The 16495-nt window shown below is 40.7% G+C and overlaps 1 pseudogene; it reads left to right on the top strand.

The window, feature by feature from the left end:
- Nucleotides 1-2: 2 nt before the first annotated feature.
- LOC146589673 (mRNA decay activator protein ZFP36L2-B pseudogene) lies at nt 3-4428 on the top strand (annotated as a pseudogene).
- Nucleotides 4429-16495: the final 12067 nt, after the last annotated feature.

Here is a 16495-nt window from a genome sequence, read left to right as displayed (position 1 = left end):
GCCCCGGCGGGTCGCGCACGCCGCCGCCGCCCGCCTCCGCCTCATACTGCGAGGAGCTGCTCTCGCCGCCCTGCGCCAACAACGCCTTCGCCTTCTCGGGCCAGGAGCTGGGCAGCCTCATCGCGCCGCTCGCCATCCACACCCAGAACTTCGCCGCCAGCGCCGCGGCCGCCGCGGCGGCGGCCGCTGCCGCCGCCTACTACCGCTGCCAGCAGCAGGCGGCGGCGCCAGGCGGCGGCTGCCCGCCGCCCCCCGCCTCGCCGCCCTTCAGCTTCCAGCCCCTGCGCCGCCTCTCCGAGTCGCCCGTCTTCGACGCGCCGCCGAGCCCCCCGGACTCCCTCTCCGACCGCGAGAGCTACCTGAGCGGCTCGCTCAGCTCCGGCAGCCTCAGCGGCTCGGAGTCGCCTAGCCTGGACTCCGGCCGGCGCCTGCCCATCTTCAGCCGCCTCTCCATCTCCGACGACTAGGGGGAGAGCGGGCGGCCGCGCCGCGGCCCTCCGCCTGCCCCCGCCTCGGTTGCCGAGCAAGTAAGTGAACGAGCGAAGAAAGTGAGATTTTTCTTTCTGTTTTTTTTAATCTATCTATATATATATATGTACACACCGAGAGCTGAACAAAAACGCAAAAATAATTTTGCAAAAGGGCAAATGACATGAACTGAACAAACCTATTTTTATAGAGAGACCTTGGAAGAAGGGGATTTTTGTTCTGTTTTTTTTGTTGTTGTTGTTCTTTGGAGACAAGTTATAATATGCACCAGCAGCAGCCATTCCATCTGTGTGTTTTTTTTTTTTTTAAAAAAAAAGCATTAGAGAAAGACACCACCAGAAAGCAACAAACAATCTGGGGAGCCTGAGTTCTGCCTTCCAAGCTCCTCCAAATCTTCAGACACACAAATAAGTTACTAAGTAGTTTGTCTTTCAATCCAATTTAAATAAAAACACAGAACATACTAAACCTATAAGCTTTTTAAAAAGAAAAAAAATCCAACATCCTGCCAAGAATATGCCTTGATAACAACCTTTTTTATATATCTATATATTATTATTATAACAAATGCTAAAACCTTCATTCCAAAGTTTAATATTGGTTCCATTGCCACCACTTAGTGGATGTTTGGCTTAGAACAATTTTTTTTGTTGTTGCTTTATTTGGAAGCACTCAACTGAGTTTAGTTTGTAATTGTTGGAGAATAACTGCTGATTTTTTTTAATTTTTTTTAGCTGTTTGAGTTGATTGCATGAATGAGTCACTGCACACAACTCAATATGAAACTATTTAACTTATTTATTATCTTGTGAAAAGTATACATTGGTAATTTGTTCATACTGTATTTATCGGGTATGATGAAAAGCAATAGATATATATTCTTTTATTATGTTTAAATTATGATTGCCATTATTAATCGGCGAAATGTGGAGTGTGTTCTTTTCACAGTAATATATGCCTTTTTGTAACTTCACTTGGTTATTTTATTGTAAATGAGTAAAATTCTTAATTTAAGAGATTGTATGTAATATTTATTTCATTAATTTCTTTCCTTGTTTACGTAAATCTGAAAGATTGCATGGTTTCTTTACAGAAATCGGTCTCGATGCTGTGGAAGTAGTTTGAGGAATTTCTATATTTTTTTTTTTTTTTTTAAGAATGTAAATGGTTGTAGCCCGTCCGAGTTGAAAAACAAATGGAAAAAAAAGAAAAAAAAAAAGACTTGCTTAGCAATCAGACTTCAAAGTGGCAAATATAATTCAAACTTGTTGAAAGTAACCAAAAAGTATTTTGTTGCCTAACGCCACCAATCACACTGTGATATAATCTCAAAGTATGTAGCAATAATTGGGGGTCCCCAGTATTACGTCTCACAGTGCCTTCTTGAGGGTCCATGCTTGCCTTAAATATTTCTCAACCAAATAAGTATTTTTTCCTAATGCTTGAGATAATTTGAATGTAGGGATGGGTTTTAACTACAACAAAATCTCACCACTTTTTATTTTATAAGAATGGAGGCCATCTTTGGATCTGAAACTTTATACAGTACATAAACATATCTTGTTTAATTGAATTCCAAAACTTATAGGTTTTTTTTTCTTATGTAGAGAGTCGGGAGTTTTCCAAAACTTTCCTGGACGGTGGATGAATGAGCAGTAGCTTAGTTTTGTTTGTACATAGGTACAGATTGAGCACTATGTACTCTTTTGGACTACTTTAACAGAAGTATGTTTTGAATGTAACTAAAGGATAAGTCAACTTGAGTTGTAATATATTTTTCGGGAGTCAGTTCACTACAGATTGTGTGAGACTGTAAACTTTGTACTGTAAATGTTTTGTAGTTCTCCCAATAAAATTTTTTTTGAAAAAAAAAAAAAACACCCCCACCAAACACAACAGCCCTTCCACCTGTTGAAGCCGCGGCTGCGAGGCAGTGAGTGTTTCTTGCTGGTGCCCCTCTCAGAAGTGTGCCTAATTACTGATTAACCTGCTTGGGCCGCGGTCGTTTCCCGCTCTCCTCCTTCCCCCCCCCCCCCCCCCCCCCCCCCCCCCCCTTGCCGCGGCGGCGAGGGCCGGGCCGCAGCGCCCGGACTCTTCCAGAAGGTTCCGGGGGCAGCGCCGGCCCGGCCCCCTCCCGCTTTTTCGGAAGAGGCGCAAACCTGCTGCTCGGCTCTCCGCAGCTGGCATGGAAAAACCTAGCGCTGCACATTGATCAGTAACATCGCTTGTGGGAGGGGGGGGAGGAGGGGGGTGTTAACATGCCATTAGCCTTCAGTGCTTGCTTGGGATCAAGGAGGAAGTGGCAGTTTGGGTAATAAAAAGGCGCAATTAAAGTTCACCCTTTGTCCCAAAAGCTTTGTTCCCCTTCGGTTAAAGGAATGCAGACTTCTGCTTTAACGCTTCATCAGCGAGCGTGTATCGGTTTTAATCAGACTAGCCTTAGATGTTTCAGTCTGTTTTCAGGGCTTGTGTTTTAAACAAATTACTTATCTGAGGCTGTATTTATATAACAGAATACTCAGTGGCCTGAGGATTGTGTATTTGTTGATGCTGGAGGAATTTTTTAGATAATAACTCCATAAAATCAGTTTTCTGTTCCAGTCAGTTCCCTGAACTCTCAATCATGATTTCTACAGGCTTATTTTGGTTCTTTTGTCATACTAATAATAAATGTTGTTAACGTTATGGCATCTCTGTACTGTCTGGACTGCTACAGTACTTTCTATAAATACAAGACAGAATGTAATACCGGTGCCATATGTTTGTATAACAAACCTTGGACTGACTCTCAGTTTAATTTTAAAACAAACGTAAGCAGTATATGACAACACAGTCCAGCTACAGCAATTGCCCTTTTTTATGGATTAGGTTGACTTGTTTGCTCAGAATGGTTTCCTTTATTCCCCAATCAATTTCTGGATATTTTTTTTTGGGTGCTGCTTGTACAGCACCTAGCACACCAAGGTCCTTCCCACTCAGGCTCCCAGTGCATCTGCAGTGCAAATATTATGTCTACGAGGAGAAGGAGTTCTCAAGTGTTGGTCAAAGCAGGAACAAAAAGCAGCTGTTAGTTTAGCTGGTGTCTAAGCTAATGTCTTAATAACTCATTTTCAGATTTTGAAAATAATTGTCAAGCTAGAACTGCATAAATTAGGGGTGCACGCCATTTACTTAGTTTCGTAATTCTTTCTCCCTAGGTATGTTCACTTCTGTCCCTTGCCCAACTTCTCCCCCAAGCCTGCCTTTTTCTTTCCAAAGTAGATAAGAACATTATTTATTGCTAAATTTCACTTACCTAGGGCAGCTGTATTCCATCAGTTCAATACTTTGTCTTTTATACAGTTTTCTGTCCATTGAATGTGATCTTAATGTGAGTCATGGTGGTTCAGTTTGGTTTTTCCTGGGTGGAATAAGAATCTTGAAAGTTCTGCAGCAGCTGTTCTGTGTTAAGCACAACTGCACTGGTGTTAATTCCAGCATTTTGTGTGTTGAAAATGCTGCCAGGAGAGCATGGGTAACAGTTTATACAAGTCCCCCAGAAGAAGAGGGTGTGTGTTAGTATGTGGGGAAAGCAGGGCCTAAGCACCTCTGTATCCCTCTCAAAGTAAGTGATACTCTGAGGCCAATCATGTACCGTATTTTGTTTATATCTCTGCAAAAGTGTATTTCAAAACAATCTGTTTCAATGTTATGTGCTGCTGTTCAGAAAACTAGAAGTCCTTGAATCGAGAAGATAAAAGTGTCTGTTTCTTGTGCTGCACAATCAAGTGTTAACCTTTAAACTGATGACTTAGGTTGTTGATTCAAGCAAAAGTTCTGTAGCTTTCATTTCAGAATTCAACGAAGTATGTAAAGCTGGTCAGACCATTCAGAAATTTCCTGATACCTTGCAATAAATCAATACACTCTGCATAAAAAATAAATTGTTTTTCTTCAAGAGCTTTGAATTAACACGAACTCTTAAGGTCTCTGCTATCTCACATTAATTAGGAGATATTTCTATTGACTATTTGGGGCACCTAAAATCATTTGGGGGATCAGAAAAACAGGGATTTTACTGGTTTTTATTGGCTAGGACTGAGTCTTGCATGCTTGCTTCAGCTGATAACCTTTGAAATAAATTGCGGCAAACAAGCATACAGAAATAAGCCTAACAGTGTAGATCTTGAAAAAGGAGTTGATTTGGCAGGTCTTGGTATGATCATTATGAGCTATTCATCAATATCAGACGGGCTGTTTTGATTTTTATTTCTAATCCTTTCAGTTTCTGGGTTTTTTGTTTTTTGGCTTTTTCAGTTTGCCACCTTCAGGTAGAGTAGGTATGCAGTGATGCAAGTGCTTTTACTTTCTTTAGGCTTTGGGCTTTGTTGCTTGACACAAAGTATTGGAAAACTTAAACCTGTTTCAGCGCACGTCTGAATGGATTGCACAACACTGAAAAATACTCCCAGCAGCATGCCACAAAGCACAGGAATGCTGCTTTTTGCTTAGTATATCATGGTCAGGCTTAAGGTGATATTTTTATGATTTACCGCTTCAAGTGTAGGTGCTTGAACTTAAGATGTAGTGAAAAAGTGCACAGCACTACCAGGGGAGTCAGCAGACTGCAGGCTCTTGGGTATATTCCACAATGCAGAACACTGCAGCCCCAAATCTCAGTGGTTAACAGATAGGTGGAATGAATATTTGTATTTAAATGTATATACCATTATACCATTTAAATACCACTTAAATGTGCACTGCAACTCTGAAAAAGACACGATTCCCCGCCTGCCATCTGTCCCCTTGCCATCCCTTCCTGTCTTATCTATTCAGTCTTTCAGTACATGCTGGAGAGTGTGGCTTAATTTTTTTTAAATCTGTGTACGTTGTGTGCCTTTGAATCTCATTTTCAAAAAAGGCCCAAGATTTTGTTTATGATCAAGGCATACTTAGTTTCATTTTGTCATTTTGCTATAATAGTATTAAAGCTAAGGGACTTGTACCATATTTTTTAAAATTGTATGGTTTGTCTTTTCATGCTAACCTTGAGTGTGAATCTTACTGAAGGAGCTTCCTGTAGTCATTCTCAGTCATGGATGAGGTGGGATGTTTCAGGTTTTGACTGTTGAGCTTGAGAGAGATTGGCAGTACTTAAACTCTGCAAATTGAAACTTTGCTTTTTGATACTCCACCTTAACTTCACATTCCTGAGTGGTTCAAGGCAATGTACTAGGCTTTCCACTTTGCTGCAGCTGAAGTATAGTTAAATCTTCCCTTCTGCCAATCCTGCAGCTGGCTGGTAGCCTCCCAAGAAGGGGTAGACTTGGCAGCTGGAAGCAGCGGTATCCTAAATGACCACAGCAAGGCTTGTGAGTGCTCATCTGCTGAAGATGAAGTAGACAGTCCGGATGTGTTACCTGAGGTGAGGTAGCAGTTTGGCTCCACTAGAAGAGAGCTGTTTCTCTACTCCCAGTGAGAGCGTTTGCTGCTTCCCAGCATGGGCTGACCACTTCATTGAGGAGGGTCATGCTGAGTCACTGGTGCAGCAGATGCGCTTCACTGTGTTTACTCAGGTTATAGGACATGGCCAGGGCTGAACAATTGGTTCGCTGACACCAAAAGGGCCACTTCCCTAGTGCCACTTCTGACCCCCAGTGCCACCTCTGGTGCTCAGTACACCTGCCTGGGGGTTGGTATGTTTTATTAACCGGGCAGGAAGGGGAAAATGTTATTTTTCTGCTGGGTTGGAACTGGATCGGCTCAGTAAGGAGTCTGACAAATTGCAGAACTAGTGCAAGGGAGGTGGTAGCGTCCTGTGTACAAGAGCAGAGGCGGTAGTTTAGGGATGGAGGGTCCACAGGCCTCAACTGCAAGCTCCTAGACTGGTTTGGCTGTCCTGTGTGGTTTTTGCTGAGTTTGGAGGAACGTATTTCCTCCAAAGTTCTTTGGGAAAGTCTTGGCATGCCTTTTACAACTTTCTTTTTCTATAATATAAATGGCTTGTGTGGAGGTTGAGTATTTCTTGGTCCTTTGGAAAGATACTGACATTTAAAATAAGGCTGAATCAAAATAAAGCTTAATTAATGTCAATATATCTGGTATAGTTATTTTGTATTGTTTACTGGAAATTAAATAATGGATATGTCACAAAGTTCTGCATCTTCAGAGAAGTTCTGAATGCAAAACCAAGCACTTGTTACCAGCATAGATTTTGTAGGTTGTGGAATTTTCATAGCATATGAAAGAAGAACATTGATTTACATGTCTAATTGCTTTTATTAAGAAATATTGGAAGAGGATGGTGAATGAATGCAATTCCTCCTTTGAAGTCTAGAGGACCTTGCCTCTAAAAGAAATGTCTTCTCAAGGTTTAATCAAGCAGATACAAGTAATTTTATCTCTGCTTTCAAAGAGCTATAATGGATATGTTAATGGAGGCATTTTGGGGTGATCTCCCCCCAGAACTGACATTCCTGAGGAAAACAAGCAAATCTGACTAATCTCTTCTGTATTGCTGAGAGGGGATAGATGACATGTGCTGAATAATTTCTTTTCTATACAGTATTTGAGAAGGAAATACAGGGTAATTTAAACCCTTTTTTTTGTCTGATGGTTAATAACATAAACAGCAGGGTAGATATGCTGAAATCTAAATACAAGGGTCCTGTACCAATGGATTATTACTTTATCTTTCCTGAATGATGTTCACTTGAATACCTGGAATCATAATAGCTACTCAAGATAAGAATTGGAGGGAAATTCAATAACAGTAAGAGGCCTGGTAACTTATGAGATCTTGATTAGTATTCAACTGTGTATAAATGACAGAGAAGGATTCACTGTGATGTGTGCAAAGGGAGCTGAATAGCAGTATGAAAAGCACTTCCTCCATGCAGAGAAGCACTGAGAACCGACTTTTATGATTATTAAGGTTTTCTAGTATCTACAGACATATATATATGCAATCCTTTCCCCTACACACACTTCTAACTCTTCCATGAATAACAGTTTTTAACCTTAATGTTTAGCTGCTTTGAAATTCCAGCTTTCATGGCCTACAGATGAGAAGTAGCTCTGGCCTTGGTGATGTTCTCAGAGCTATTGCTGGCTGAGGTAGTACATGTAGAGCTCCGAGTCTCCTAAATATTGTCAAATCTGAAAATGAAATTTCATAGTAAAGGTTCGTATCCTGCTAATGATACTGGTTAGAGGGTTACCTTCCCTTGACCATGGAGGACAAATATTAGAGAAAAAGAATCTACATAGAGTCATGAATTACTTTGGCTCTATAGGGATTTAACAGGATATTTTCATGGGTATTTACTCATGCCCTTTGTTTCCACCAATGCTGAGTCCTACCTTTGGATAATCTTGAAAAATACCAGATTTAACTGTACATGGAAACCACCACAGAAAGTCTTATGTGCTGAACATCAAGGACATGTATGTGGGGGTCTGCCTGATCCAGTCAACCAGCAGATAAGAAGGGTCACTTCTTATCTTCTCAGGCTTTAAAAGCTCTGCCAAATCAAGAGAACCTAAATACAGATTTCATAGTTTCCTGAGCATACCCTGTTGAAGGTTTGTGCTGTCCTAGTCTGACACTACCTTTTTTCCTTGGAGTATATCTAATGCTAATTGTTACCGTATCTTTGACAAATGACTATTCTGGTGTCAAAATAAAAGTTTGTTTTTTAATATCGCTTCATCTCTTTCACTTACAAAACCTTATGTTGTGGTATAAACAAGCATGGTCTCTGTCCTTTTAGGCATTCCCTGCATATTTCTAAGTGCTCTTTTTGTGTGTGTGGGGGGGAGGGGGCTTTTCCTTGTGCATTACACTTCTTTTCTCCTCTTCTGTCATAGGTTCTGCAGAGTGCGTATGCACATCTCCCTTCTGCTTGCCTTCTCCTTCCCCAAAACCCAAGGTCAGGCACTTCCAGGTACCAGTCATGGGAGGGTTAGTGAGCTGATCTGACACCTGGTTGCTGCCTGGTTGCTAAAGCCAGTGCAATGGAAATGGCAGACGTGTGTCAAAGGAAAGGGCAAGGTGTCTTTTTCTGGGGCAGCAGAACCTTAGGTCAGTTTGTGCCTATCATGTGTCTGTACCTGTATGAGTGCAAGTTGTTTCTTAATGTTGGATGCAATTTGGCTTTATTAGAGAAGTGGCACAACACCAAAAGATATTTTCGATACAGAATGTATGCTATTGTGTTAAGAGGGCTGAATAGTATGTTGTAAATCTTAGACAACAAATTGACTGTAAACAAATACTTTTTTAGAAGGTCAGTTTAGCTGAAGAATGCAGAGATTTGCCAACCCAAATGAACATTACCTCTAAAAAGACAAGAATTTGTTTTCTGTTAGATTAGTACTCTGATCTGGACTCATCCCATGGCCTCATCATTTTAGAACGAAAGCATGAGAGAGAGTAGGAATATGTGAATAAAGTGCGGCTAGGGCCTCCTGTTTCAGCATCAGTGCAATTTTATATTGATTTGAACTGTCTGTGAAACTGCATCCTTAGTTATTTTTGCTTGTTTGTTTTTATGTATGCACAGTTGAAATCCCAGGATGTATCAGATAATGTTGAGGGGACAAGAGGAGGCAGAGCCTTGTGCAGCAAACTGTGTGGTGCTTTCTAAAACAAATCGTGAACATTTTGTTTCAGTTTGGTTGTTTTGCATTCTGGGGAGTGCAGCTTGGAAGATTGTGGAAATGATGCTGAAGAAGGATAGGCCTAGAAGCCTGGAAAAGCTGACTTCTCCGATACTGGTGCACAGCTCTGGGCTACTGTCAACACAGCCGTCAAGTTCTGACCATTCTTGGCTACTCAAAATACTTCCTATTTCACTTCTTAAAATGCATACTATTAAAATATTCCACAACGTCCAAGCACCAGTGTGAGTTTCACATCCTGAAAAGTGATACTAAGTGTGTGTGACTATATCATCAGAAGCTCTTGCTGTTGCACATATATGGCCTATAATCAAAGGGCCCTTGCAGGAGAGCACTGATAGGCAGCAGAATGTAGTTTTGCTCCCACCTTTATTTCTTCACCTGAAATGGAGAGAGTTTGATGCAGTATGGTTAGGATGTGATGTGGAGGAGACCCTTATGAGACATTACAGCCAGGAGTGGCAAGACCCTTTGTGGCCTTTGTTTCTTAATGTGGTCTTTGTTTCTTAATGTGGGTTTTTGCAGAGACCTCTCTGTCATGATGAGCTTGGGGTGGAATAAAGGTAAGATTTCCTTCTGTTTCCCCCTCTGCTTCCTTGTATGATGTGCAGCTTCTGGCTTTGTACAGAGCCATATGCCTATAAGACCCACTTGCTGTAGTGCTGTGGCTTTTGGCTTTGTGGAGGGGGAGGCTGGGAAATCTGGGAACCTTGTCGTGGCCTGGGCCTTGCAAAGGCCTTGCAAATGTTACTCCAGCATATCAGAAACAAGGAAGGAACTTAATGACCAGCATCCTGCTCACACACTCCTCCTATTTGCAAACGGGGGATCCATGAGAAGGCACTGAAGGATCAACCTCAGCTTAGCTGTAGGTTCTCAGGTGCTGGGGTCTATGTTTCATTAAAATCAATTAGGTAGGAAGTATAAGGGAATTGCAGAGACCACTTCTGCAGTCTTTCACATTGGAAACTTAATCCAATTCTTCCCGTTATGTGTCACAGGAGTCCCCGATGGGCTTCTTAAGGTCTTGAGAAGCTGATAATCTCCCAAGTACAGGTTGCTATTCTGCTTGGCCCTTGGCTCTAAAATGAGGGAACCCTGGTTCCAGGTGTGATGCTCCAATTGCATCAAGCTATTTCCTGGGCTGAAAGTTGGTATCTGAGCAGAGGAATGCTTATCGAGAAAACAAGCAGAAACTCTGATGTTATGAAATTCTTAGTCATTTGCTAATGCATGAGATTGGGTTTCTTAGGTTTATTTATTTATTTACTTGTTAAATAGCACTTTGTAGCATGGAATGTTTTAACTTCACAACTCTAGAGAATGGAGAGAACAAATGCTTAAACTATGTAAATCATGGAGATCAAATTGATAGTTTTATTCAGATGGTAAAAACAAATGCTGATGGTCTTAGAAATCTTTTATGGAAACTACAGGTAATGTACTTTATTTAACTATAGGACTAGTAGTATGAAAGGAGAAAGAGGTACAGTGAAAATCAGCCAGTTAGGATTACAAAAACATAAAAAGACAGAACTTAATATTTCATGATAGTGCCAATATTATGCAACCAAGGAGAGCATCTTGTAAGTTAGAAACCACAACATGTAAGTAGCCTTGTTGCCTTGGCTACAAGAAGAAAAGTGGAGGAAACTGTAAATACTGTTCTATGCAACTTCCCCTTTCCCTTGCACCACATACAACATAAAAGAAATAATCCACTACAATGTTTAGTAACCCAAAACCTCTTAGTATTAGCTTTTATGATGCAAAGGGCTCATTATTTTATAAACCAGACTCTTCCCAGGGACTATAATGTTCAAACAGCACTCCATCTTGTCAAATTTGTTTGTTCTCAATGCTCTCAATGAGCCTAATTAAGTCCAGGTGGAAATGCTTATTCTTCCAAATGTTTTTGCAGAGACCTCTCTGTCATGATGAGCTTGGGGTGGAATAAAGGTAAGATTTCCTTCTATTTCCCCCTCTGCTTCCTTGTATGATGTGCAGCTTCTGGCTTTGTACAGAGCCATATGCCTATAAGACCCACTTGCTGTAGTGCTGTGGCTTTTGGCTTTGTGGAGGGGGAGGCTGGGAAATCTGGGAACCTTGTCGTGGCCTGGGCCTTGCAAGATACCCTGAAGAGTGAGAAGCCGGGGAACTCTTCCTCCGTGTTTACCGTTCCTGCCCTTGCTGTGGCTCTCTTGATCCCCAAACTACCTAAAAGGGGGAAGCTGAGATTTTTGGAAGTCCTGTGAGGAAAGGCTGAGTCAAAAGTGTTAGGTTTGATCTGTCAAGTTTGTTCTACTCAAAATATGTAAGTACATGACTTCTTAATATTTCTTTTTATCAGGAATTTTATAACTCATGAAGAATGGCAATTTTGACTTTTGAACAGTTCTTTATAGTAAATAGGATGGGTGGAGAATTTAGTGGAATGCTAGTATTTGTAAAAATGGAGCCTTCTATTATCCAACTGTTAATGTTTCATAATATCAGCAGTACATCTGGCCTCTTGAGTTTATGTTTGAACTAGGGTGTGGAAGAAGGAAAGTGACTGAAACTGTATTGCAGTGGCAGATTTGAGTTTACAGGAAAACATTCTACTTCAGCTTTAAGACCATTTGTAACTAGTTCTCTGTATCCACTCTTCATGAGAGTTATACAGCTGGTATTTGGAGAGAGGTAAGAAAAGTAATAAAGAGGAGTCTTAATTTATTTACTAAATAGCATGATATTTGCTGAATATGGTTGCTTGTGTGAAATGAGAAAACATGCTTTCAAACAGTCAGCTCTTCAGGGTAGATTTCAGAGTTGTGTGGTACGTGAAGCTCTGCACATGCTCTTGGTATTTCACTAGTAACACTAAAGAAATTTACCTGTTATATCTGGCTATTTTTTTCCTAAAACTAAATGCATTTTTAGTTTACTGTGTGCCTGGGTTGGTGGATCCTGTATGAGCTGTGGTGTCTGTAGAATTACAAGATCCCGGAAATCCCTGAGCAATCAGTTTCTTCTGAGATTTCCAACCAAGCCCAGAGGAATGGGAAAGGCTGGATGAAGAGTGAACTTTGGAGTTTTTGTCTGAGGTGAACCCCTGCTTCTTTACGGTATATCTCTTTCAGTACCATCTCTCCTTATTCGTGCAGAAGGCAATATGGAGAAACGCACGTCATTTCCTTTTCTTGTGTGCCGTCCATCTCTTAACAGGTAGTCCAGCCTTTGGCTGCTTCTTTTCATGTCCTGCCACCACAACTACATTAACTTCCTCCAACCAGACTCAGCCTGCTGGTATCTTTGGTCCCACATACCCTGAAGGTGTTGTTTGGTTTCCTTTGTTCCTGCAAGCTACCATGCACTATTTTGGCGTATTACTGTTGTCTTGCCAACTGTGATTCAGGCAGGATTATGGGAATAGTTGTTGGTAATAGATTAATAACACCTGGAAGTGGATGATCAGCAACTTCCATGGTCACTTCTTGTCCCTTGTTGAGTATGCTGAACTGCAAAATTCATGTTTCTATGTATGTAGTCTTCACTGGGCCTTTTTGAACCACTTGCATTGCAGCAAGAGAACTACTTTAACTGTTTTAGTTGGCTAGTGGTTATAGTATATCCATAAAGTAGATGTCTTATCTCTATTATGCATGTTTCATTTTTGTTGCAAATGATCCTCTGATGAGACAGAGAAGATGCATATTTTTCCCATTATTTGGTTTAAGATGTGCAGGAATGCATCAGCACTTCTTTGCATTATTTCTTTGCGTGTACTAACTGAACTTTCTCACACCAGACACAGATTTGGCTGCTAAAAAACAGAGCGCAGTTGCTGCGGTTTGTAGTGTTACTTGTCTGGCCTCCCATTTAAAATTTATCAGTTTGCTCAACATGTTATTCTTAGCCGTAACCTTACATTTTGTCTCTTTAAATATTCCTTCAAGGAAAACATGCAGTCTAGTGTTAGCTGAAGGAACACAAGATTTTAGTAGGCAAGCTGCACCCTCTTCCAAGTTGTGCAAAGTTGTTTGTTGATCTTGCAATTGTAGAAATGAAAGTTACCTGTGTTTTAGCTGGGCTGGTGTGGTATATGTGGCTGTATACATTTACACATGCATACATGTTTTACATATTTATAGTATACATATTTAAATATAGATATGTATTATAAATATCTATTTGTATTTAATAATAGCAACGTGAGAATTCGGCTGTCCATTTGGCTTCAACCTGGGCGAATGTTTTGATTGATCATGATACGGAAGACACTCGGAGTAAAACTTCTCATGTCAGGATGGACTAACTGGTCATTTGTGATGCTGTTTAATAATATGCGTTTCAGTCACTGATGGTAGGTTGTTTCATTACCTCAGCCATTAGATCTGTTTCCTGAAAAGTCTAATGTAAAATCGTTTTTTCTAATAGTTTCATTCATGATGCGTGATGATCTTTTGTCGTGCTATGCGTGTTGTAGACAGGCCTATGAATTTGACATTTGTGACGGCACCATCTTTAAAGTCTTCATCAAAATAGTAAGTGATGTTCTGTGCTTGACCATTATATGTTTCTTCTGGGCAGACTTTTCAACAGATGCTGATATATTCCTTAAGATAAACTCATATCATTTGTAAAGATGAAGGAAATAATTTTCTGAGTTCCAAAACAAACTTCTCGCACTTGAAAAATGTTACAATGTGTACTTGCCTTGTATATCCTGGAATTTTTACATAAGCAACATATATGAATCAATTTGGAATAGCCAGGCCTCTAGTTCTGCCCCAGAGTGTTTTGTCTGTTTGTCCAGATGTCATTAAGAGTGGCAGCTTTGCCATTCTTGAGGTAATTTATTCCTCAAGCTAGTTCAGTTTATGTATGTTGTGCCCCCAAAATGATTAATATCCTGGTTTCCTAATTACTTAACCTGGGATGCTGGGTTTTGTTTGGCACTGTACAGCTTTCAAGGAATTGATTTTCTGTCTTGCTGTTCTTGCTCTTTTCTTCTCACCCTAAGAGATCCTGCTGTGACTTCCAGCTTTCCTTCTTCGGTGCTGGAAACTGAAAACTAGTTCTCTACCAATATGAAGGCTTCCTCAAGAAGAAACTTGCTTCATATGTCAGTTTTTGTTTTGTAGGTTGATGAGCAGTTTCAGATTGTAGTCCTGGAATGCCATTTGTCCTATGGCTTCTGTAGTTTTGGAGATGATGCCTGTAACTGTGATTAGCCTTCTAGTAAGGATTTAATCTTTCTTGTTGTGACTTCAAGTTCTTCTGTGACAACTTCTTTTTTAAAATTGACAATGATGGTGACAATTTCATTTAAAAAATAATTACTAGAACAAGGCATAATGATTATTTTTGCCTTTATGATGTTTGGCCTTTGTTGCATGATTAGGGTATGCTGTATAATTAGGATAGAGTTGTACCAGCAGGTTTTTTTCTGTTGGACACCAGGTAGGCTTTATCTCTGTTTTCCATTGACTGCTTTTGAAAGAAGTAGAAGGGTTGGGTTGTTGGCTTAGATCTGGGTGCATTTGCATTTGGACGTGCTGTAGTGGTTAATGCAGTTAATATTCAGCCTTTATTGTTTCAGTATCAAGATGAGATGATCTTGTAATTCCTCTGATGTGGCAGCTCCTAGATGGATGTGATGTATTTACATCCAGCATACACTGGCCGGATAACGATATATCTCTACCAGTTAGAAGTGTTGTATTGACAGCTGTTTTAAAAAGAGACTACACTGTGTTCCCCTCTTCTCCTCCCCTGTGCTCCTGCTTAAATGAGAGTTGAGGGTTGTTAGTACTTGGTGGTTGTAACTGGTGCATGGTCTGGCAATGATTATCTGCTTGGTAACAGAGAGACTTTTGAGTTTTTGCAGAAGTTACTTTCAGTGCCAGCTCTAATAAGAGGTTATTCAGTTGACGTGTTTTGGGAGACCAGGCCTATTGCCGGATCTACCGATGTTAGAAACCATCATGCCTGCCTTCCCCTCAGCCTGGGACCAGTGGAGCTATTGAGACCTTACTGTAAATGGGAGCCTAATTTTCAGCTTGAGCACACCTGCAGCCTGTATGCCAGTGTGGTGGTGTGGACTGGATACCTTGTGCTAGGCTGCAGGACATTATGCCTATTCTGGTGAGCTGAAAGAAAAACCCTGCTTTATTACTAGCATTTGTATCTTGCTAGAAACTTTGACTGCTTCCAGTAGCAATTAGTGTGTGCAGGGTGTTTTGGTCTCTAATAGATACATACTGGGCCTTAACACAAAGGAGTTGCATCTCTACATAAGAGAACCTCTAGTGCAGTTCTGAGGGGTGTAGTTATGAAGGGCGTCACCTGAGATATTGGCAGTGCTAGAAGTGGGCACCATTGTAAAAAGAGTGGATGTTTAGTGTGAGAACAGAAGAACAGCAGCTTGTGTTTTTGCCTGCTCCCTCTACATTTCTTATGCCCTTTCTCATGGGAATCCACAACTTTCTCAAAATCTGCAATCCATATCAAGTGTACAGTGGGGAGTGGTGTGAGAGTCAGGACACCTGGATTTTATGCTACTATCATTTTTTTTACCTTGCATAGACTTACCCTTGTCTTTATTTCCCTTCCGTATAGATAGTCCAGTACACACCTGCTTTTGCGAAGCACTTAAACTACAGACAAAAGGGACATTCTGGTATTGCAAATCATCCTATGTTATCATATCCCCCTCTATATTTTTAGTTTTTTATCTTATCTGACTAAATCTTGTGAACTCCATTTCCAGGTAAGCATAGTCAGTTATTATCAGGGCCTGTCCCATAATTCTTATGAGAAATAAGAAAAGGAATGTACTATAATGTGGTATGATTTCAGGAGAGAGGTCTTCATACCTACAGCTGTAGGTACAACCTTTTCTTAGTGCTAACAAGCCAGTGGCAAGGAGGTAGAAAAATCCCTCTGAACAGACTTTTCACCCAGCATCATTAAATCAGTCTACATTTGCTCCAACTAGCACAGAAAGTCAGTCCAGCCTCTAACATCTTGGTAAGATTCTTAAAAATCTCTCAGGACTACAGGGCACAGATCAAGCTATGTCTTATACTCTTGGGATGCATAACTATTTTGATTGTATCTGTAACAAAAGTGGCTTGTTGAGTTCTTGGCTTTTATAATCACTGTGCTTAGTGACTATAGATTTTTGCTTCCCAATGACCTTGCATCCCAGGGATGAAGCCTTCATAATGTTGATGGTCTGTTAACATTAATATTTATCCTCAAAATACACAAAAAAAAACCCCAGTTATGACCTTAGTTTCTCTCACCTATTATGATATGTTATGCTACTTTTTTCCCAGCATTTGCATTCTGTGTATGA

Source organism: Rhea americana, unplaced genomic scaffold (assembly GCF_003343005.1).
Source record: "Rhea americana isolate MKP2758 unplaced genomic scaffold, rheAme1 scaffold_44, whole genome shotgun sequence".
In the NCBI taxonomy this organism is placed as follows: Eukaryota; Metazoa; Chordata; class Aves; order Rheiformes; family Rheidae; genus Rhea; species Rhea americana.
The sequence above is the reverse complement of the archived record's forward strand: the minus strand, read 5'-3'. Positions and strand labels throughout refer to the sequence as shown.